The following is a 25,406-nucleotide window of genomic DNA, read 5'->3' on the forward strand; positions in this document are numbered from 1 at the left end:
GGAGGGCATTTAGGGGCAATCAGGCAGACAGAGGCAGTTAGGGGTGATCAGTTGGGGGCAAGATCAGGCCAGCAGGGGAGGGCATTTAGGGGCAATCAGGCAGTCAGAGGCAGTTTGGAATGTACAGGCCGGGAGGGGAGGGCCATTGAGGGTGAGATCTAACTGGCAGGGGAGGGCAGTTGGGGACAATATCAGGCCAGCAGGGGAGGGCAGTTAGGGGCAATCAGGCAGGCAGAGGCAGTTAGGGTGATCAGTTGGGGTCAAGATCAGGCCTGCAGGGGAGGGCATTTAGGGGCAATCAGGCAGGCAGAGGCAGTTAGGGGCGATCAGGCCGACAGGGTAGGGCTGTTGGGGGTGAGATCAGGCTGGCAGGGGAGGGCAGTATATGGATACTGAGAACAAAAGTGACATAGAAAAAAGTGACTGTGCCCCTTCTCTCTCTCTCTCTCTCTCTCTCTCTCTCTCTCTCACTCACTCTCTCTCTCACACACACACACGCACGCACGCACGCACGCGCGCACAGACACACACATTGCTTGACACTTTAAGGGTCTGAAAGAGTTTGGGAGATGATATTGTATCTTCTTGCAGTCTATTTGGATGGACAGATCCTTGAAGTCACAACTGAGTCTTAAAGAGAAAGGCCTCACCAGAATCCCTTGGGCTCTTTCAGAAAGAGAAAGTGATCACTTCTATACAATCTTCCTCCATTATTGCAAATTCAGCCAAGGCTAGGAACCACCTGGCCTTGAGCTAAATTATTATCATAAAATCCAAAGAAGAATATCAGAAAACTAGTCAAATGCATATCATCTCTGCTTCAGTAGGACTTTAGTGCATGAACATCCATGGTCTTGTTTTTTGTTAGTAAAATTAAAAACCAATCTTTCCCTCAAAGGATTACTGAGTAAATTAAATGAGATAATGCATGTAAGGGGCACAGCCCAGAATCTGCTACTTTAATTCCTGGTGTTTTGGGGTTTTTTTTTTTCATTCAGAGACTGGCTCACACTGCTACAATTCTTAGTTAAATTGTATGAATAAACTTTTTTGTTCCTTTCTGTTGTTTGTTTCCAACTTGTTCTCATCTTCCTCCTCAAATCTCTCTTCCCTTGATCAAAACTAAATTTATGTTTCTATTTGAGTTTGTTTCTTTGTGCATAGTCAGTAAATAAGATCTGTCAAAGGCTCACTGTACTGAGTGCATTAGAATCCTATATAATAAAAGACTAATATGTAAATTGTCCCCTTGGAGTTTGACCAGGAGTTTGATCGCTCGCTATGATGTGCGCTGATCACCAGGGGGGGTGCGGAACATGGTGGGTGACCAGCGGCAGCGGGGCACTGAGGAAGTGAGGGAAGGAGGAGGTCGGGAGGCGAGGGACGTGTTCGGCCCTGATCGCCAGCCAGGCCTAAGGACCCTACCCATGCATTAATTTCGTGCACTGGGTCTCTAGTGATATATAAATGCCATTAATTGCTAAAGAAGCTTTTTGTTATTGTCCTTTTGTTACCTCACAGACTAATAATTTTTCATGTGTACATAAGATGTAGTCAATTTCTTTATAATATGACAGTAGAACAGCCAACTAGGATACCCAGTAATAAGAGTCCAAAGGCTGACTCCTTGTATTTTAAGCAGAGGTTTGTTGTAAAGTATATGCCATGCACTTCACTATGAGTTTTTAGAAAGTTATTTGCTAATATGCTAATCCTTATGATGAGTATTTGCTATTATTGTTATCATCATTAGTATCATTTTCTCAACTATGGAGATTAAAATTTTTAATGTAATGCAGCCTCTCCAAGAACACACAATTAATGTAATTAGAACTGGCATTCAAACCTACATGCATCTGAAACCAAAGACCACCACATTTTATGGACTGAATGACGAAATCACAAGAGCTAAGTCTAAAGCTGTCTTGCTCTTTCAATGAAACTTTCTCAAGAATGTAGAACAACAGCCCTGAGAATTCCAGAATCAATCTAAAAAATAACGTCTGCCATCTTCCCCAGTGGCTGCCTTCACAATATATAGCTACTGGTGCCCATTACAGCAGCAGAGACAGAGACAGCCTGCAGTAAATCTTTCCTTTTACAGTCAGCTCTGGTTTAGGAAGATTTACTTTTATAAGAGCTGAGGAAACTTCTACATTATCAACCTCTAGTCCTTCAATACTTTTCTCCCAAACCCTTTTACAGCCTTTCACAGTAATGACAGGTCCTAAGGGTCAGAACTAGGAGTACTTTCTTTATAACTTTCTCTAAGTGTTTGATTTTGATAAATTGCTTCTATTGTCTTAGCTGAGTTTTGAAATATCCTTGATTTTACTTTGAACCTCTGTTGATGCCAAGCACTGGACAGCTTTGAATGTTACAGCTCATATATTAACCAGATCTCTTGATTTGATGAAAGACTAAGTCTGAACTTGAGCTTGATCACATTACTTTCCCTTAGATAAGTTTTGCTTCATTGAGAAATATCCTATATAATAAAAAGCTAATATGCAAATTAACCAAATGGTGGAGTGCGCTCACAGCTGGCGAGCACAACAGCTGTGGCAGGAGCCTCTCCCTCCTCCACGGCAGCGCTAAAGATGTCCAACCGAGGGCTTAGGCCGTCACATAGGGAGCGAGCCTAAGCCATCAATCAGACATCCTCCAAGGGGTCCCAGACTGTGAGAGGGTGCAGGCTGGGCTGAGGAACACCCCCCACACACACACACTGGAGTGCACAAATTTTGTGCAACAGGCCTTTAGTAAGTCTATAAGAAACACCCTGCAGGGAAAAAAAAATATTTTAAAGGCTTCCTAAAGTGGAGAGAGGAGTTGAGGGTTTAAATTCCTCACCCCTCCAAAGACAGCTTGCTGCAGCATTGAAGAGGGATGAAGAGGTAGGTGGAAGCCAACTAGAAAAGAGGTGGCACTTTTTACTGTGCATCACAGTATGTATGCCATGGGTTTGGGACATGCCCTGTTGGTCTAGTGCAGTGGTCAGCAAACTCATTAGTCAACAGAGCCAAATATCAACAGTACAACGATTGAAATTTCTTTTGAGAGCCAAATTTTTTAAACTTAAACTTCTTCTAATGCCACTTCTTCAAAATAGACCCGCCCAGGCCATGGTATTTTGTGGAAGAGCCACAATCAAGGGACATGTGGCTCGGAGGCCGCGGTTTGCCAACCACTGGTCTAGTGTCCTGGAAGGATAACTGCAGCATCCTTCTCAATGGACCAGTTGGGTAAAGACCTTATTTTTATTGAGATGAGCCAGGAGAGAAGGGACAGTGGAGCCTAATTATGTTCAGAGTAATCAAGGATTTAGCACTCCATCCATGACCAGATATTCAGGGACTGGAGCTCCACAGTAAAAATAAACCACCAAACCTTTCCTAATGTGTAGCTTGAAACACATCACCTACATACATTTTAATCCACTGCACCAGTATAAATGCAAAAGGCTATATTATAATCAAATTGCTTTATATCTATGCCCAATAGTCTTTAAATACCTTATAGTACTATAAGTGCTACTCTAGTATTTTAAGTATTTCAAATATTTTAATACTTAATACCAATTCTTACATAACTGAGTACAATTTTCTTGGGAGAGAATAGTCCAAAGGAAGATTGTCCCAAGGATACCTTAGCAAGACTTCAAGCATTAAAAACATGTGGCTGGTTGTTTGCTAGTACTTATCTATTTTCAACTTTCTTTTATTCAAGCACATAAAAATATCCTTTGTTTATTATTATTTTTTAATTAATAAGATGGAAGGAGAGGTTGGAACAACCCAGTAGAATATACCAGGGTCTTCTAAATGATGCCTAATATTGGCATTATGTGTTATGATTTTTTTTATTGCCAGCATAAAATAACATTGCAACTTCAAACTTTGTAAATATTTAAAACAAGCAATAATTGTAGATAAAATGCAATAAATATAATATTTAAACAATATTATCCCTTCAGCTCCATTTAATAAAATACTCAATTTAGGAATAGGTTGTGTTTGCTAAATACAAGTTTGAAATGTATTGGCTTTTTAATTTAAATTACTACATATTACTCTTTTTTGCAAAGCTCCCAACTATAAAGGTTAATATAAATGCTAACTACTTAGTCTGACATATAAATTAGTGGATTAGTTAATATTTATAAATCAAATTGAAGACCTAATTTATTTAGTGCTTTAATATATAATTGTACATATGAGCCTGATGGTCAGTGTTCAATGGGAAATCTTTCGCCCTCTTAATTATGGGAATTGTGGAGCAGTAAGAAAATTTAAAAAATAGCATGTTTCATGCAAAATTATGTGGGAGATGATATTTACTGTCAGCAACCTTCCTCAAAAGATACTCATGTTGTCCAGAGTTTACATAGAATCAAGCCACATGTATGTACCTCTAACGGTATTATCCATTTTAACAAACATACTTCTGTATTACAGTGGTGCGTTCACACTCTTTTCCCGTTGCCTAGGATTCTCCTCACACTGTTCACTTTTTTTGCTTTGTAAACTCTGATGTGTCTACCACAATCCCACCCATACTTTACCGCTTGTATGAGCCCTTCTCATCTTTCTTGGTAGAATTAAGCTACACCTTCTTACATTAACGTAATACTTTCTACACCCTTATGGTAAGGCACTTCAATAATACTTATCTATTCAGCCTACCTTCTTATCACTCTGTTTTATTATAGCATGCATTTGGATGCTGTGAGGGCAAGGTGTGTGACTAAAAAATAAAAAAAAACATTTTTTTATGAACCAAACCACACTAAGCACCTTATAGTGCATACATTTAATCCTCACAATAAAACCACATGATGTTAGCGATAGTAGGAATTACACTTTACAGATGAGGAAATAGTCTGAGTGAGGGGAAGTAAATTGTCTAAATTTATACAGAATGAAACATTGCTGATCAGATATATCTGATGTCAGAGCCTGGACCCTTTCCCCAGTGGTGTCCTGGGAAACATTTCAAACTGGCTCCTGCCTCCTCTGAGAAGAAGGAAAAGAGAGAGAGAAAATAAATTATCTTCTGCAACATTTGCTTATTTTCACCCTGCTTATACTTCCACTACCAGCAATTTTAAGAAAACAACAGGATGTCATTGCATGTGCCTTTCGGAGGAGACGCTTGCAATGGGCCACAGTAAACCAGCACACTACCACCCTCACCACTGTGTTCTTTGCTTCCTACTCATACCCGTTCTCAGCCTCCTCCTCAACACTTGTACCATGCCTGGTATCAAACAGGTGCTCAAAAATTCATGTGAAAAAGATGAATAAATCCATTTACACTTATAAATAACTCCAATATGTTTAATATACACACATCTTGGTAAAATAATTGCCTAATTTTTAATATCTGAAAAGTAGTTTTTGATAATTAATCATGTAGTAGTAAGAACAAACAGTATTTTAAAATAAAATATAGCAAATGTATTCTAAGCAGTGATTATTTTTAAAAATTGAAGACTTTTTTAGGTTTTGCATTCTGGAAAAATTAAGTAGAGACTTTCATAATTAATCAGATTGTTCAATAAATGCTGACTGAAAATATTCATATATTAGTTTAAACTTCCCTGGTCTCCCTTGTTTTTCTTCATATTATGGAAATTTTGCCTATATTCAAATACAGTAAATCCATCAAATCTCTATACTGCTTTCATCATCATAATTAAAATACTTTCCATAATACCTAAATCATTTAAGTAAATTTAAATGTCTTTAAAGTGTGAGTGGCTTATACAGCTAAACCCCCACTCTTAGGAACTAAGAAATTATTAACATCAATGTAATTTCCATAATTATAAGAAAAAAACATCTGAAAATTATATAAAATTCTATTTAATAACTTGTGTTATTTTTTCATTCAAAAATTTCAACATTAATCAATCCAAACTAAGGCAAAAATTGGTTTTTCATTAAACTAAAAATGTCAACATATTTTTACACCTCTATACTCCTAAATAAAATCCATTGTAGCTTCAAGGCCTTAGTAAATCAAAACAGCATGGTACTTGCATAAAAACAGACATATAGATCAATAAAACAGAATAGAGAGCTCAGAAATAAACCCATGCCATTACAGTCAATTAATATTAGACAAATGAGGCAAAAATATACAATAGGGTAAAGATAGTCTCTTCAATAAATGGTGCTAGGAAAATTGAACATATACATGCAAAAAAAATGAAACTAGACCACCTTCTTATACCATATACAAGAATAATCTCAAATGGATTAAAGACTTAAATGTTAGACTCAAAATCACAAAAATTCTAGAAGAAAACATAGGCAGTAAAATCTCAGACATTTTTTGTAGCGATATTTTTTCTGCTCTATCTCCTTGGGCAAGGGAAACAAAACAAAAAAATAAACAAATGGGACTACATCAAACTAAAATGTTTTTGCACAGCAAAGGAAACCATCAACAAAATGAATATACAACCCACTAAGTGGGAGAACATATTCGCTGATACATCTAATAAGGGCTTAATATCCAAAATTTATAAGAAACTTCTACAACTCAACACCCAAAAAACAAACAATCCAATTAAGAAATGGTCAAAGGACCTAAATAGACATTTCTCCAAAGAGGACATACAGTTGGCCAATAGACATATGAAAGGATGTTCAAGGTCACTAATCATCAGAGAAATGCAAATTAAAACCACAATGAGATACCACCTCACACCTACCAGAATGGCTACTATTAATAAATCAACAAACAGCAAATGCTGGTGCGGATGTAGAGAAAAGGGAATCCTTGTGCACTGTTGGTGGGAATGCAGATTGTTACAGCCACTGTGGAAAGCAATATGGAGTTACCTAAAAAAAAAAAAAAAATGGAACTGCCCATGACCCAGAGATTTCACTTCTGGGAATATAGCCTAAGGAATCCAAAATACTTATTCAAAAGAATATAATCAGCCCTATGTTCATTGCAGTGTTACTTACAATGGCCAAGATTTGGAAGCAGCCCAAGTGCCCACCAGTATATGAGTGTGGGGGGGGGAAAGGTGTGATACATTTTCACAATGGAATACTACTCAGCTGTAAAAATTAATAAATAAAATAAAGGAAGGAAATAGTTCATTTTTGTAACAGAATGGATAGACATGGAGGGTGTGATGCTAAATGAAATAAGCCAGGCTGAGAAAGACAAGTAGCATATGATTACACTTATATGTGGGATGTAATTGATGAGGAAAATAAGACATTTGGGGGGATGGAGGGTACTTGCAGCCTGACTCTGTACCTAGTTAATAAATATCCCTAATGCACATTCCTGTTAGTCTATAGTCTAATCATTGCCCCTTTCTTAATTATCTGGTCTTGGAAGACCTGTTTACCTAAATACTCACATTTTACAGAGGCCATAAACCATGAACAATACACAACCCCCAGAGGGGGTTGTCAGCGCTGGCGCCAGGCCAGGCCTTTAGGTGTGGTCTCATGGCCCCCATCCCAACACACGGGGCTTTTTTCAAAGCCCCCGAAAGTTCCGGAAGTCTGATCCATATCTGGGGAACAAAGAAACCAAAGGGTATAAAGAGAAAGCTTCCTCCATATTGGCTTACTCAGGATTTGGCAATAGGTCCCCTGAGTCACTGTACTAGTACATCTGGAAAGAAATGGTTTCTTTCTGTATCTCCAGGTACTCCTGTGTATTTTTCGGTCACCTGGTAAATTCTGTAACATAATGAATAAAATTAACAAAGTAGAGACAGACACATGGATACAAGAACAAACTGACAGCTGTCAGAGGGGAGAAGGTTGGGAGCTGGGTTAGAAGGGTGAAGGGATTAAGCAAAGAAAAAAAGAAGAAGAAGAAGTAGAAGAAGAAGAAGAAGAAGAAGAAGAAGAAGAAGAAGAAGAAGAAGAAGAAGAAGAAGAAGAAGAAGAAGGAGAGGAGGAGGAAGAGGAGGAGGAGGAGGAGGAGGGAGGAGGAAGAGGAGAAGGAGGAGAAAGACTCAAGGACTCAGTATGGTGATTGCCAGAGGGAAGGGGATTGGGGAGTAGAAGAAGGGAAAGAGGGGATGAATGGTGATGGAAGGACTGTTGACTTGAGGTGGTAAATACAATACAATATACAGATGATGTATTGTAGAATTGTGTACCTGAAGCCTGTATAATTTCATTGACCAATGTCACCCGTATACATTCAATTAATTTTTAAAAAAAATAAAATACTTACACTTTAAAGATTAAACTGTTTAATCTTTAGTATCACACAAACCTCACCTTTGAAAAAGGCCTTCTGCCTCTATACTGTATTTTGTAAGGTCCTAGTGTACTTTCTGCAAACACTGCATGACTCTTTGTGATGTTCATTGTCCTTTAACTCATGAGCTTTGATCAGAAAGTCATAATGGTCCCATGGCAAGCAGCCAAAGCTTTCACATAAACTTCTGTAGTCACAGTTGGAGGTATAGTCTCAGGTGTCTGGAGTGGGTAAGCTATACACAAAAATATATATAAGATGTTAAAATGTTAAACTTTCTTAAATGAAAATATTTCACGGTGCTCTACATAAATTTCTTCATGGTCCCATTAAAATTTTAACATTACAAGATATATATTTGAGCAGTTATTGTCATTATCATTTTGATAAAAATAATATAAAACAATTTTGCACAAAAAATAAATAAATAAAATTCATTGTAGCTTGTGAGTGTGAAAAACTATGTATTTCCTTTTATAGTTCCTTTTGAAAAGTTGGGTGATGGGTTTTCAGGCATACCGTATTTTCCGGCATATAAGACGACTGGGCGTATAGAAGATTTTCCTGGGTTAAAAAGTCGTCTTATACCCCAAAATAATATAAAAGCCTTCTTTTATGAACCGTATTTTCCGGCGTATAAAACGACTTTTTAACCCAGGAAAATCTTCTATACGCCCAGTCGTCTTATACGCCGGAAAATATGGTATTTTCAATGGGAAGTGTTTGAAAAAAAGCACCTTAAATTTGGAAAAGTTTTCAGTTTCAAACATAACTTTTCTGAAGTTAAAATTGGTACCCCTTTTTTAATGCCTTGGTCTTTGATTCTTTATTTTCTGTTTATGTTAATTTTTTGTTTCAAACTTCCACTTGCTTCTTTGAAGACACTCCTGAACACTCATTAGTACATGCCACTGAAGAAATTAATGAGTAATAAAAGGAAACCCAAATAAATAATCAGTTGCTGTGCTGAGTTCTAAGGCTTTGACTTGACTGCAGTAATAACTGGAGTCACAATTTATGGTGTGACCAGGACAGTGACACAAGAAACAACCACAAGTGGAATGATGGACAAGATGACCTGGTCACTCTCTTCTTGACTAAGCTATAGCATCTCAACTGAAATGACACTATAATTACATGGAAAGCAATTGTCATATATTTGCCAAGAAATTACAAGGTTGACAGTACTCTCTGAAAATTGTTCTGCATTTCTAGTGCCAACAGCTATGTTAGCAGAAAATGAAATTAGAAGCAACCACAGGAGGTGTTTTCTTCTCATTTAGAAAACTATTTCATTTAAGAAGTAAAATTGAATTTACAAGTAAATATTATAAAACTAAAAATAAAATAGAATGAGTTAGAAATGTTCCTGAGAGTAATTGTTATTTGGTATAATGTTGGGTTTATGGAAAAAACAAAGTCATTTACTACTTCTCAAGCTAATTAGATATCCTATTTTGCAAGTGCCAGTACTACAAAGCCATCTTTCCCAGGTTATTCCTTACAAACAAATGAATGTGTCAGATTCCAAGAGGCCAAGATAAGAATAACTATAGTTTTTACATCTTACTACTTTTCCCCAAAATAATATAAAAGCCTTCTTTCATGAACTGTAAGAGTTAATGTTGCAAGATACAATAGTCTTCAATTCTGAACTACATTCAAATTAGCAAAAGAGCTGTTTTATGTTCTCACATTGGTGCGGCATAAACGGGGAAGTCGTAGAAACTAAAATCACCAACTAAAACCAAGAAAGCTTACAAATCACTATTATGCTAAAAACTGCTGAAACTCTTAGCTGGCAAACAACTTTAATTATTACTCATACAAACTCTGTGTAAATAAAGTGTACCTGAACTACTATCTTACTAAATATATCTGATGCCTTAATAAAATTTAACACTATTCTAAGGTCTTGTCAACATGACAACATTTAAAACCAAAAGATATGCATTTAAACATGTTTTCCAGAATTTATTTCAAGTTTTATGATGAATGATCCTCTCTAGACAGTACATTTAATTAATAGCACAGGTTGTCAGATTACCTACATACTAGTATATACATATTTCCTGTGGTGGTTAAGCACAAACATGTGGCAACCAGGGGAGATATTTAGTGCCAAAGAAATCAAGTTTTCTTCTCATTTTCCCCTGTATATTCCACACAGGAAGGTGATTTTAGTTCAGAAAGTGAGATTAAAGTGCTCTGTGCTATGGGGAGAAAAGCAGTGTACAAAGTACTATTTATAGTAGCTGACATTTTTTAAAGAAAACAGGTCTAAAGAAGATTGCACATAAAATGTACCTTCACATAAATAAAATATCTGGAAGATTACACAAGAAATTAGTGGTGCAGATTACCTCTAGGAAAGATTGCTGAGTAGCTGGGAAATAGAAATGAGGGAGAGACTTAACTTCCATGAAATGTTTGCAACTTTAAAAGGCTTTTCCTGTGTCCATGAATTATCTACTCAAAAATAAACTTAAAATAGTAAACAAATACGACCTTCTTTTTGGGAGGACTACAGTCCTATGATCAAAGTCTCAAATTAGAAGACTGTAGGACTATAAAATAGAAGAAAATCATTCTTTGGAGTATAAGGAAAGTTGATACTGCTTATTGTGCAGAGTATAATGAAAGAATTAAGCCCCATCGATGCACTAAGGCCTCCATTTTTATGTATGAAATAACTTATTTCCCCTATGCATCTAGAATAACATTTTATAAGTATTATTCTTGGGAGGACTAAGAAAATTCTTATACAGATCATTTTCTGTTTGTGATTCAGAGGGGAAGAATACCATTAAGACTGTGTTACCCTAAAGAAGCACAATTTTCATGTCGAAGAGCAAATTCAAATAACTCAATCGCTATCCCAGTGGTCGGCAAACTCATTAGTCAACAGAGCCAAATATCAACAGTACAACAATTGAAATTTCTTTTGAGAGCCAAATTTTTTAAACTTAAACTTCCTCTAACGCCACTTCTTCAAAATAGACTCGCCCAGGCCGTGGTATTTTTGTGGAAGAGCCGCACTCAAGGGGCCAAAGAGCCGCATGTGGCTCGCGAGCCGCAGTTTGCCGACCACGGCTCTATCCCAAGTTCTCATACGCTTTGCAACGGGATATGGAGACCACAGCAATACCTTGAAATCATGCCATCTTCTCCCTTGCTTTCTGTTTCCTACCATAGTTGCTTCAATTTTTTAATCCCAAAACTGTTCTGAAAGGTTTTCTTCCTCTCCACATAACACCATCCTGCCTCCCAAGCCAGAAGGAGCTAGTGGGACGCTGCTACCCCTACAGGGCTGTTCTTGAACACTGCCAAAAACACAGGCCATGAGTGTCCCCAGTGCACAGTCTGCAGGAACTGCGGTAATTCTTTTACACTCAATTATTCATGAGAATCTGCTGGTGTATTTTGTTCTTTCCATATTTATTTCTTCTTCTTAATTTTGGCCCTATAACTTCTGGAAAATTGTTGTTGTTGTTTTTGCCTAAGTTCATTTAGCTCAACTTTATTTTTTTATTCTGTAGTCTGTAACGTGTCTTTTCTGTCCTCCCAATCTCTTTTAAATAGAAGTGTCTTTCCATTTTAATGAGGTTTTAACTGTGATTTTTTTTTATTGTGATGTCTCAATTTATACCTTATACAGACCACAAAGATTTTTCTCCTATGATATCTTCTAGAGGTTATATAACATTAGGTTTTACATGTTTGCCTATGGTCCTTTTTGAGCTACTTTTTACATATGATGCAAGGTATTACTCAATTGTAGGTTTCTTTTTTCTTTTTTTTTTTTTTTTTTTTTTGCATATTTTTATCAAATTTTCCCATCTACCACTTTTTGTTTTAAACTGTCATCTCCCCACAGAACTGTTTTTCACCTTTGTACAAAATCGGTTGTACCTGTTTGTGTGGTCTATTTCTGAACTCTCCATTCTGTTCCATTGATGCATTTCTCTCTTTTAATGCCAATCCCTTACTGTTCTTGATTACTGAGCTTTATAGGAAGTCTGGAAATCAAGTAGTGCATCCTGCTATTTGTTATCGGTTTGTACTATCTGTTCTTTGTTTCTATTTATTTATCTTACAACTTTTGGATGATCTGAGCATTTTATAGTATGTTGGCTGATACTATAAAAACCTTACAAATAAATATTTCTTCCTAGTCTTTTTTCCTATTGTGTTCACACATTATGCTTACACACATTTTATACTATCACATTACTTTATTTAATAGCTTTGTTGAGACCTAATTCACATACATGCCATTAACCCCTTTAAAGTCTCCAATTTGCTCACAGGGGTGTGTCCCCATGGCCACAATCCAATTTTAGAACACTTTAGTTCCTCCTCAAAGAAGCCCTGTACTATTAGCTGTCACTTTCCATTCATCTCCTGAGCCCTAAGGAAGTCATTTTCTGTCTGTGTAGATTCACCTCTTCAGGATATTTCATTAAAATGGAATCATACTAACTGGTGTTTTGTGACTGGCTTCTTTCATTTAATATCATGCTTTCAAAGTTTATTCATGTTCTAGCATGTATCAGTGCTTCATTTCCTTTCATTGCCAAATAGTATGTAATAGTATGAGTATGCTACATGTTATTATGGACCATTTGGCTATTTCCTTCTTTCAACTATTATGAATAATGCTGCAAGGAACATTTGTGTATAAGCTTTCATGTGGATGTGTTTTCATTTCTCTTGGGTAGAAATGAAATTGCTGGGTAATAAGGTAACTCCATTTACTTTTTGAGTGGTTGCCAAACTGTTTTCCAAAGTGACTACACCATTTTAATTCCCACCAGCAATATATAAAGTTCCCAATTTCTTTATGCCATCACCAACATTTAGTATATGTCTTTGATTATTTAGATCCTACTGGATGTAAAGTGAGATCTCTTTATGTTCGTTTTTTTTAATTTTTATTTCTCAAATGCCTAATGATTCTCAACATCTTCTTATATGCTTACTGGAAATTTATATATCTTCTTTGGAGAAATGTCTATTCAATCCTTTGCTCATTTTTAAATTGGATTATTTGTCTTTTTATTGTTGAGTGATAGGAGTTCTTAATGTATTCTGGATTATCAGATTTGAAAATCAATTTCTGTAAACAAATCTTTAAAAGCCAGCAGGGGTTTTTACTGGGATTGCATTGAATTGGTAGTTCAGTTTGGGGCAGTATTACCACCTCAACAGTATTGTGTTCCCTCCATAAAAGTGGAATGCCTCGTGACTTATTTAGAGCTTTAATTTCTGGTTATTATGTTTTGTAATATTCAGCATACAAACTTTATACCTCTTCCGTTAAATTTATACTTAAATATTTTAATATTTTTCATGTTATTGTTAATGGAATTGTTTTTCTAATTCTATATTCAAAACATTTATTTTCTTACAGAAATACATTTGAGTTTTGTGTGCATATCCATGTACTACAGCCTTGCTAAACATGTTTATTCTTTCCAACAGTGTGTGTGTGTGTGTGTGTGTGTGTGTGTTCCTTAGAATTTTTTGTATATAATACCATGTCATCTGGAACAAAGGTAGTTTTACTTCTTTACAATCCAGATGCCTTTTATTTCTTTATCTATCTTACCTAATTACCCTAGCCAGGATGTTTTGTACAATGTGTAAATAGAAGTGGCAGGAGCAGATGTCCTGTCTTGTTCCTGACCTTACAAATAAACCATTCAGCCTTCCACCATTAAGCTTAACGTTATCTGTGGACAGATTGTACATTGCCTATTTTTGTAGATGGTTGAGAAAGGTGTCTTTTATTCCTAGTTTGTTGAGCAATTTTATCATAAAATGTGTTGAATTTTTTCAAATATTTTATGCACACAGGGTTGGGCAAAAATAAGTTGTGAGTACACAGAAAAGTTTACTCTTATATTATAATTTATTATTGTATTAGGTATTTTTCTATATGAACAACTGCAAGCCTACTTTTGCCCATCCTGTATATTTATATGAAATATCGATTTTTATCCTTTACTAATTGATTGTCAGATATTTTACAAACCTTGCATTCCTAATAAAAATTCTACTTGGTTCTGGTATAAAACTATTTTTATATGATGCTGAATTGGTAGTTTTTTGTTGAAGAATTTTGAGTATATCTTAATATCCATAAGAGATATTTGCCTGCAGTTTCCTTTTTCGTGATGTCTTTGTTTTGGTCTGTTGGTAAAAATGGCACAATGTGATAAGTTAGGAAATATTCCTTTTTTTTATAATTTGGAAAGATCTGTGAATGATTGGCACTAAATCTTCTTCGAATGTTTGATAGAATTCACCAGTGAAGCCATCTGGGCTTCAGCTTTTCTTTGTGGAAAGTTTTTTAATTACAATTTTGATCTCTTTACTTCTTTTAAGTCTCTTCAGATTTCTAGTCATGGAAGAATGGAAAAGAAATAGTAATTACACTGCCTTTTTAAATTACTCAAACAGATAACTATGTTGTTGCATAAATAGATAAGTATGTTGATGCATATGGATTCAAATTGCTGCCTAGTATCTCTTACTTCCAGACTGATAAGCATACTGCTGTATTTGCATGAAGCATATATTCTAGCAACAAATTGTCTTCGCTGGGGGGTTTTGTTTGTTTGTTTATTTTTGTTGGATTATTTATTTGTGTATCTTGGGATATCTTCATTTCACCTTAAGTTTTGAAAGATATTACTGGCTGAGAGATTTTACCTGAAGTACTTTTGGTCCTCTCACTGCTTTCTGGTCTCATTGCTTTGATGAGAAGTTGGCTTTTGGTTGTTGTTTTTTTGTTTTGTTCTGTTTTGTTTTTGTATATGATAAGTGGTTTTCTTAAAGCTTCCAAGATATTCTCTTTATCTTTGGCTTTCAACATTTTGACTATGATATATCTAGATGAAGTTTTCTTTGCACTTGTCTTTTTTTTTTTCAGTGTTTTAGCTTCTTGGATGTAAAGATTATAGGGGTTTTTTACATTTAAGAATTTTTCAGCCATTATTTCTTGGAATATTTTTTCTGCCTTTCTCTTTTGGCATTCCGCATTAAGTGTTGATGCACTTAATGGTGCCCCGGACTTCTCTGAATCTGTTGTTAATTTTCATTCTTTCTTCTCTCTGTTTTTCACATTGCATAATTTCTGATGATGTATTTTTAAATTCACTGATGCTTTCTTATGCTTATCTAGTGATTGTTTTCATCACTGTTATTGTGCATGTCAACTCCAAAACTTCCATATGGTTTATTTAAATAATCTATATCTCTTTATTAATATTCTTTATTTTGTGATATATGGTCATCACGCTTCCTATTACTGATTTGGGCCAGGTTTCCTTTCGTTCTTTGACCATGTTTATATTAGCTGCTTTGAAGTCTTCATCTGATAAGTCCTTCATCCTGATCACTTCAAAAGCAGTTTCTATTGCCTACTATGTTTCCGACGGATCGGTGACACCTTTTTTGTTTCTTTCCATGTCTCATAATCTTTTGTTGATAACTGGATATTTTAGATAACACATTGTAGCAACTATAGATACTGATTTTCTTCCCCTAGGAGGTGGAGGTTGTTTTTCTTTGCTTGGCGATTTGTTTACTTGTTACTTGTCTGAACTAATTCTTCAATATTTCCCCAACAGAGTGCACTTTGGCTATGTCTGCTCAGATATTTTCCCCCAGGCTACCTAGAGGACACCCGTGTGTCTGCATGAGCCACCTACTGACCATTGTTGGTGCTTAAGCCATCATAGCCAGTTATATACTCTTTACCTTTGGAAATCTGTTTGGCTCGGAGACTGACATTACAATACAGGTAGTTTATTTTTTGCCTCAAGTTCAAGTAGGGATTAGGACCTACAAGTTTCCCTCTCTGGTCATTCCTGAGAGGGCACAGCCTTGGGTATACACGGAATCTCACTGATTGACAGGGATGACTCTGATATTCTTTTAAGCCTGGCTTTCTGTGAATTTCTTTTAGGTCAGAGTAACTTACTGTGCAGTGAGTGTTTGGTCAGAGGTTGTGCTTAAGTTTGTTGGGCCAGTGAGGTTTTCACTCTGTGTTAATGGATCATTTTGCAGCTTAGAGAATGCTTTCAAGTCTGCCCTCGAAAATACCTCTGGTTTCTCCTGAGGGGGCACAGTCTAGCACATGCATACAACTTTTCTAACCCCCAGAGGCGATTAGGATCCCAGGAGGACACTGTCTGTCTCTGTTCCTTGTCCTATTATCACACATACTACCTGGAGGTGGGAATATAGGTTTCTTTAATCTTAACTTGTGTGCCTATAATATTAAAACATCCCCATAATTGTTCTTCCTCTAGTGTTCTCCAATTGTGTGACTTCCTTGCTTTTAAAAATCTGTTTCTGTTCATTGCTCTCAGGATACATTTTAAACTCATTGGAACAGGCTTACTTATTCCAGTTCTGGTTATGCATCCAAAGGAATGGAAAGCAGGGTCTCAGGAAGGCACCTGTACACCCATATTCACAGCAGCCTTTTCACATGAGCCAAAAGATAGAAACAATCCGAGTGTTCACGATCAGTTCATAAACAAAATGTGAGACATAAATACTGGAGTATTATTCAGCCTTAAAAGGGAAGGAAATTCTGATGAACCTTGAACTCATTTTGCTAAGGTAAATAAGCCAGACACAAAAAGACAAATTCTGCATGATTCAACTCATATGAGATATCAGAGTAGTCAAACTCATGGAAACAGAAAGTAGAATGGTGGTTGTCAGGGGCAACGGATGAGTGGGAAATGGGGAACTGTTTAATAAGTACAGTTTTCAGTTTTGCAAGATAACAAAGTTCTGGAAATTGGTTGCACAACAATGTGAATATACTTACATTGCTGAACTACACAATTAAAAATAGTTAAGATGATAAATTTATGTTCTGTGGAATTTTACCATAATTAAAAAGAAAGGTTAAAGGCTAACTACTTCCTTTACGATGTTACCCAGCTTCTCTCTCCAGCTTTGGTTCTCACTCCCTCTGGGTCCCTTCCCAGAATGCCCTCTCCACTATGATTAGCTACTTGCCATAGAGCAGACTCTCCATGCCCTCTGCTCTCACCCATTTGACTTGGCAAGCCTACTTATTTACTTAAAGCAACTTCATTGAGATATATTTCACATGCCATTCATTCAATTCATCCACTTAAACTGTGTAATTCAATGGGTTTTAGTATATTTACAGATAACTACAACCATTACCACAGTCCATTCTAGAACATTTTCATCTCCATAAAGTGAAACCCAGGCCCTTTCATATCACTCCCCAATCTCTTCATATTCTCTCCCTAACCCAGTCCCAGGCAAACATTAATATACTTTCTATCTCTATAGATTTGCCAAGTCCAGATATTTCATCCAAGTGGAATCATGTAGTATGTGGTCTTTGGTTACGGGCTTCTGTGTATATCCATACCATGAAATATTATTTGGCCATAAAAAAGAATAAAGGATTAATACATGCTGCAACATGTATGAAGCTTAAAAGCCTACATGTACTTCCTTTCAAAAATTTGAAGTCTCTTTTCCCAAGAAGCATTCTTTGACACTCCAAAATGATCTCCCCCCCCCCCAATTTTAAATGACCCTTAAATAATCTCTCTAAAATCTTATTGATTGCTAATGATAAAGAGGTAAATTGATTCCCCATAAATTTTATTTAGCTCTACAGGCCGTCCTCGGGTTACATCAGACTCAACGTAGGTCGTTTTGTGGTTAAGTCGCCATCTCCCATTTATTTATATAAAAAAAAAATAAGTTCCGTCATTTCGACGTATGTACATATGTGCTTTATGTTTTTTTTATTATTTATTTACCACAAGTAAAGGTCAGGAATTGTTATCTTTCTTTTAATTTTTTTTTTTTACTGTTTCACTTCATTACTGCTGTGTATGTGCTACATGTGAGTGACATGGGTGATTATGTAAGTGGGGTCCGACTTACGGCGAAAATCGCATTACGTCACAGCATAGGAACGGATCTCCAATGTAACCCGAGGACCTACTGTATTTTAATCTTTAATTAGTCAGTATGCCACCACTAGATTTTAAATCTGTTTCTGACAGCTATAAAATGTTATACAACTCTAAGTGAATATACTATTTTACTTACTTTTTGCTCAAAAAAACTCATTGATTTAAAAACAGATAAATCAAGATTAGTGTTTCTCAACACTGAGTGTACAATAAAATGACCCAGAGAGATCTTAATAATTCAATATCTGGGCTCCATCTCAGGTCAATAAAATCACAATCTCAGAAAGGAGGCTGACCTAAGGCATCAGTATTGTTTTAAAATTTCCCAGTTGATGCACAGCCAAAATTGAAAACTACTGATTTACATACAAAAGGCCTTAGTCATCTTCCACCATAATATGTTGTATGTGTAACTTAATAGTACTATAATCATTAGAGCATAATTTATAGTATTTATTTATTTATACTTATTCCTTAAATATTATAAAATCAGACAGAAACACTTTTATAAAATAATAAAACATACTATGTGTAATATTGCACAAAACACATCAAACTTCTGAATACTTTTCATTTTTAAGCTTAAAGAAGGAATCTCCAGCAAATACTTAATTATCCCCAAATCAACCATTCTTGAAATGGGACATTTGCATATGCCTCATCTATTCGTATTAGTGAATCTTCTAAATTTTATATTCCCGAGTGCAAAGGGTAAGTCAAAATTTATTTAATTCCATAATGCCGTTCAGCCAGCAGGATTTGGGGGTTGTTAGTTTCTTCTGAGTATGGTAATGCATGCAGACTGCACTGGAAAGATCTTTCCCAGTTCTTCATGTACGGGAAGGGGCAGGCAGGGAAGGTAAAACTTTAAAAGATTCTTGGGTGTTTCTGATATGTTTTATCCAATTGATAGCGTTTTGCCAAGAATATATCTTCAGTTTTCTAAATTGACATATCTTTCATGTTATGAAATTTGAATACCTCATGCCAAGAAAAATAGTGATACTAAAAGTCAAATAATTGTCTTAATATAAAACATCTTTAACAAACACAGTTGAAACTTATGAATGAGCTAGGACCGTGGTCGGCAAACTGCGGCTCGCGAGCCACATGCAGCTCTTTGGCCCCTGGAGTGTGGCTCTTCCACAAAATACCACGGCCTGGGCGAGTCTATTTTTAAGAAGTGGCGTTAGAAGAAGTTTAAGTTTAAAAAATTTGGCTCTCAAAAGAAATTTCAATAGTTGTACTGTTGATATTTGGCTCTGTTGACTAATGAGTTTGCCGATCACAGAGCTAGGAGATCACTTTCTATACAAAGTGGTATTTCAGCCTTATAATGATAAGGACTCTATAGGTTTGGGATTGGTAAAATACCTAGAGGGTAACAGAGAAAGAGAGAAAGGGAGAATAATACACATGCACTCAATTTTGTTAATAAACTTAAATGAGAAAGATTAAATATCACAGACAGAAAGAATTGTTAATAGTAATATCTGTAACATTTAGTTTTTAAAAGGAACAATGTGAACATGTTTATGACCACACATTAAAACTTTCTTATAAATAAAAAGACGTATTTATTATCATAGTAGAGATATTTCCTTTTACCTTAAGAAAAATAAGATTACGCTCTCGTGACATGCAGTAAAATCTTTAGATCTAGCATATTCTGTCAAGAAAAATATTTTTCCTATGATTTCAAATGATAAATATACACAAAAGCCTAATCTTATTTCATATTAAATATATAAAATGCTCTAGGCACAAATATTGTGATATAGAGTCTTTTTCCAACTTTTTTCATTGGCTTTAGCGTCACACACACACACACACACACACACACAGAGACAGAGAGAGAGAGAGAGAGAGAGAGAGAGAGAGAGAGAGAGAGAGAGAACCTCAGACTGAATTTATTTACACACCATTTATTGATTTTAGGAAAACAAAAACTCTTTGAATCTATTCCATCCCCATCCTTGGAATGCCCAAATGAAACTCCAAATTCTTCCACTGAAATTCATACAACAATGTTTACATCTCATCTGGACTTGCCCTTTTATTTTAGACCCGAGTGTGCTGTCCTGTCTTCTTGACCTCGACAGTTACCTAGGAGAACAAAGGAGTCATCCAGAATTTGACATTTCTCCTTTCTCCTAACCTGCACACCTTTCCAAATAGCTAACATTACACACCTCAGTCACATTATGCATCCCAAGTGATGCAGAGCTGGGCTCTAAACAGGTGGACACATCTGTTCCAGTCCATCAGACTTGACTTACACTGACTGCGTTCTGTAATCATTATGGTTTTTATCCCAAATTACAGTGTCAATCTGTTCAGAATTAATATGTATTACTCCACCACTTGTTACAAAATTTTCAGTTTATTTATTGGACCATATCCTGCCCTAATCACTTAGGCACAATTCCCACTGAAAACCTAAAAGAGAGAATGTGTATCCAGAGGTTGTGTTTTCACTGCATGTCAAAAGATATTTTTGCATAAGTGGATGTTATTGCTATTCCCAATGAATGCTCTTTCTGTGTCAATAGTCAAATCTTGTTTGAAATTTTAGCGCACTGGTTTGGATCATTTTTAATCACTTTTTCCAGCACATGTTATATCCCAGTGTGCTTGTTCCCATAATAAAGAGGGAGTTGACAAGTTATTTACTTCATTCTGCATATAGCTTATATTTTTAATACATGGGAAATCATAGTTTTAATTCCCTCTTCCCTTTTGTGTTGGGGAGTTTCTAAAGACTAGGAGTCCTTGAAGCCAAAGATCTGTTTTATTATAACATGACAAATCATTTCACTGTGATTTTCTTTCTTTTTCCTCTTCTATTTTCCCTGAAGCTAATAACTAAATACATGGATTTTGTTGCAAAGGGGAAAAGTTATTAATTCATAATTATTTTGTAAAGGTTAATCTGGCTAACATCCTCCAAACGACTTTCCCACCAGCTGGTAACTTTATTCTATTTTTTTTCTTCTGGTTGGCAATGGAGAAAGGTGAGGCTCAGAAGTTGATAAAAATTAAAAGCAAAATCTTGTGGGGAAGGCCTGTTGGGGGAGGGAGTGAGGGAGGCAGGTACAGAGTGGAGGGAGTCAATGGGTGGAAAAGGGTGACATCTGTAATACTTTCAACAATAAAGATACTTTTTAAAAAAATCTTAAAAATAGGTGGGTCCAAAAATCTGATGGAAGAAAAGGACTAGATGATATACTAGACTGTGAATGTGTATTTTAAGTTTCAAACCCATGGAGAAAAGAAGAAATAATAGCCACGACCAGTGGTTGCAATAACAAACCCACAGATGCACCATCCTTTCACCACAAGGTTACATTTAGTCGGTGGGGGTTGCATGGCCGTGTTTCTAGTCAGCATCTCCCCTCGCCTGCTGGAGCACAGGAGATGGCAACAGTGCCCAGGGCAATACAGAGCTTGTTAGCCTGATGTATCTATCATACATGAGGAAGTCAGAACCCAGGCTGAAACAAGATTAGGGAAGAATGATCAGAATTCAGCTTTTTATTTTTATTTATTTATTTTTTTAAAAAAAAGCCCTCCTTTGATTTCTCTTTGGTTATGATAGGCAACACAAAAGGAACATTATCCCCAGGGGTCACCAATTGAATGCCAGGCACTGCCCAATAACTCGCCTCAGAGCCTATCATGAAAACAATGCAAGACCCCTAAATTACTTCAACACACTGCTTTGCAATTATTAGACATGTTATGGGAAAGTATGCGCAGCTTCACCAGGAAATTTTCAATATATTTTCCCCCTCAGGCAAGACGAAACTTAAAAATAAAACTCCAGAGACTCTGACATTCTTCTCATCACATAACATGTACCAGTAGAGAATAAAAAAAAGGGGGCGGGGGAGGACATGAATATTTGAAAAGGCCTTTTGAATCTTGCAGGTATAAAGTAGAGTATATATCATTCTCACAGACTCAGAGTCCATTCAGATACACATTGAGAGACATGCGTTCTACCACCATCTCTGCACACGTGTCGGAGGAAAGCAGTCATTCTCACTGCTTTCAGGGTGTCTGTCATTATGGATATTAATATGGATGAACCACCACAAAATCAAAAGGCAGTAAGAGAGGTGAGCTTGAAAGAGAAAAAGGCTTTAAACTATACTTATGCTGGGCTTTATTTGGGGAACTAAACTTTGGGTCTATAATTACCTTCCCTTCTCTAGATACTCCAGGAATTTTTTAAAAAGCTCTAATTAGATATCCTCTGAAGTCCATTTGTCATTATTGCACTAAACATCTCTCTAGTTTTATAAATGCACGAACTGACAACACTGACAAGAGTTGAACAAGATTTCTTTTTTTTATCAAAACATCCCCTATTTTGATGTATTTACATTTAAAAGTACAACACAAAAGTATTTGCTTTTTCCAATTCATTCCATAACTACAAAATAATGTTAACTCAAAATCGGTTAAGTAGCAACCCAAATACATATTATTAACATAAAGCCTCTTATCAAAAAGTTGATGATAAGCACAGATATTTCTATAATATTGAATATTCAAAAGCAAGTTTCAGTTCATCCATATTTCATTTCGGCACACAGTTCAATATTTAAGTAACAATTGTACTAGATTATTCCATTGCTGATATCACCACTTTAGGAAAATATTAGTCATTAATACGCTAACATGTTCTTTAAAATCTAGGCAATTAATTTGATACAGATTGTTTAAGACAAGGGAAAAATGAGAGAACAATATAGTGTTCTTGGTAAGGCAACAGAGCATAACTTGAGATTTCATTCTAATTTATTTTTACATGTCCACTAAGTTATTATTGGAATGTATGAGGTCAAATTGTTTTATCAAACTACCATGGATGAACTTAAATTATGCTGGTCTTAAGTTTACTTTAAAAACATAAAATAAGAAATTTGTTTTCCTCTCACTAATTTCTGAATCTATGGAAGAGTTATCAAATTTTATATTTCATAATATAACTAGAAGCTCAGTGCACAAATTCGTGCATGGGTGGGGTCCCTCAGCCGTGCCAGTGATAGGTGCCGATTGGGGAGCGGGGAGTGGCCAACTGGAGGAGGTTGGCTGTGGGAGTGCACTGACCACCAGGGGGCAGCTCCTGTATTGAGCATCTTCCCCCTGGTGGTCAGTGTGCATCATAGCAACCAGTTGACCAGTCATTCAGTTGTTCAGTCGCTTAGGCTTTTATATATATACACTAGTGGCCCAGTGCACAAAATTCATGCACAGGGAGTTGTCCCTCAGCCCGGGCTGCACCCTCTCCAATCTGGGGATGTCTGACTGCCGGTTTAGGCCTGATCCCTGTGGGACATCTGGCAGTCAGACATCCTTCTTGCAATCCAGGACTGCTGGCTCCTAACCACTCACCTGCCTGCCTGCCTGATCGCCCCTAACCACTCTTCCTGCTAGCCTGCTCACCCCCAACTGCCCCCCCTGCCTGCCTTCTTGCTCCCAACTGCCCCCCTTGCCGGCCTAATCGCCCCTAAAAGCCCCCCCTGCCGGTCTGATCACCCCCAACTGCCCTCCCCTCCTGGCCTGATCGCCCCTAACTGCTTCTGCCTCAGCCCTGCCGCCATGGCTTTGTCTGGAAGGACATCCAGACGGTCTCCCAGAAGGTCTCCCGGTCTAATTAGCACATTAACCTTTTATTAGTATAGACTAGAGGCCCAGTGCATGACAATTCGTGCACTGGGGGGAGGGGGGGGGGGTCCTCAGCCCGGCCTGAATCCTCTCACAGTCTGGGATTCCTCAGGGGATGTCCTACTGATGGCTTAGGCCCGCTCCCCATACGGAGCAGGCCTAAGCCACAGTCTGGCCTCCCTCTGCAGGAGGCAACCTGGTGGGCTGATCAGGATCAGGGGACAGCGGCACCCCCATCACCTCGCTGCAGCCACACTGGTGGCCTCCCTCTACAGGAGGCCACCAGGCAGGCCCCCCAATCACCCCTCTGCTATGGCTGGTTGCTGCTCCCCCCCACCACATCACTGTTCCCTCCCTCTGCCTGCTGGCAAGCACCTTGGCTGGCCCAGCACAGCCTGCTCGTTGGCCCAGCTCCCCGCTGACAGGTCGTTCTGCCATTTGGTCAATTTTCATATTATGCTTTTATTACATAGGATGCCCCAGTATTTAGTTTCAGTCTAAAGAGAAGTAAGGTTATTTAATGTCTGACCCCAATAGCTAATTTTAGCAAGAATTATGTCCAGTAAATTATATTATTTATATACTTCTGACACACTGCTAATTGAACAGATGTGTGATATTAAATCTCTCTCTTTCTTACTCTCTCTCTCACCCTTTCTCCCCCCATCTCCTGGATTAAATGGTTCTAGAGTTCTATGTCTGGATCAAATGCAAAATTTTTAATTCAGACAATTTTAGACCATCTCTCTTGATTTTTAAATTTTTATAAAGGTGATTATTTCATTAACTCAATGGGGGTGAGTCTTTTATGATGCACCTGTCAATCAAATCATCATGTTGTACATTTGAAATATCTTACAGTTTTACTGGCCAAGTATACCTCAAAAAAAAAAATGAGTAAAAGTGATTATTTGATGATGACCTCTACTTTTAGCAAAAAAAAAAAAAAAAAGTTTTTAATTTCCCAGACCCCTAAAGAAACAAAAGTGGTAATAATGAAATAATTAAATCACATATGCATTTAGTCTAATCTTTTGACAGAATAAAAGATTCAAGAACTGATATGCCTTGATTCCAACCTTACTTACCCAGTCTCTAACCCTCAACAGAGCAGACACATTAATCCCTTCAGAGCAAAGTCAAATCACAACAAACCTCTGCTCCGAACCAAGAAAGGGCTCCTCAACTCCCTCAGAGTAAAAGCCAAAGTTCTAACAATGGGCTGCCACGCCCTGTGTAACCCTCCCACATCACATTCATCTAAAACACTCTTCTCTCATAACTGGCCACAGACACCTGGTGGCTTTGCTCTTTCTTAAACATGTCTCTACCATTGGACCTTCACACTGCCTGTTCTCTGTCCTTGAAATTATCTTCTCCCAGGTTTTGGTATATTTAGTTGCTCACATTCTTTAAGGCTTTGCTTACATGTAACCTTATTTTTTAATATGTTTTTATTGATTTCAGAGAGAGGAAGAGGGAGAGGGAGAG

Source organism: Eptesicus fuscus, chromosome 5, assembly GCF_027574615.1.
Source record: "Eptesicus fuscus isolate TK198812 chromosome 5, DD_ASM_mEF_20220401, whole genome shotgun sequence".
In the NCBI taxonomy this organism is placed as follows: Eukaryota; Metazoa; Chordata; class Mammalia; order Chiroptera; family Vespertilionidae; genus Eptesicus; species Eptesicus fuscus.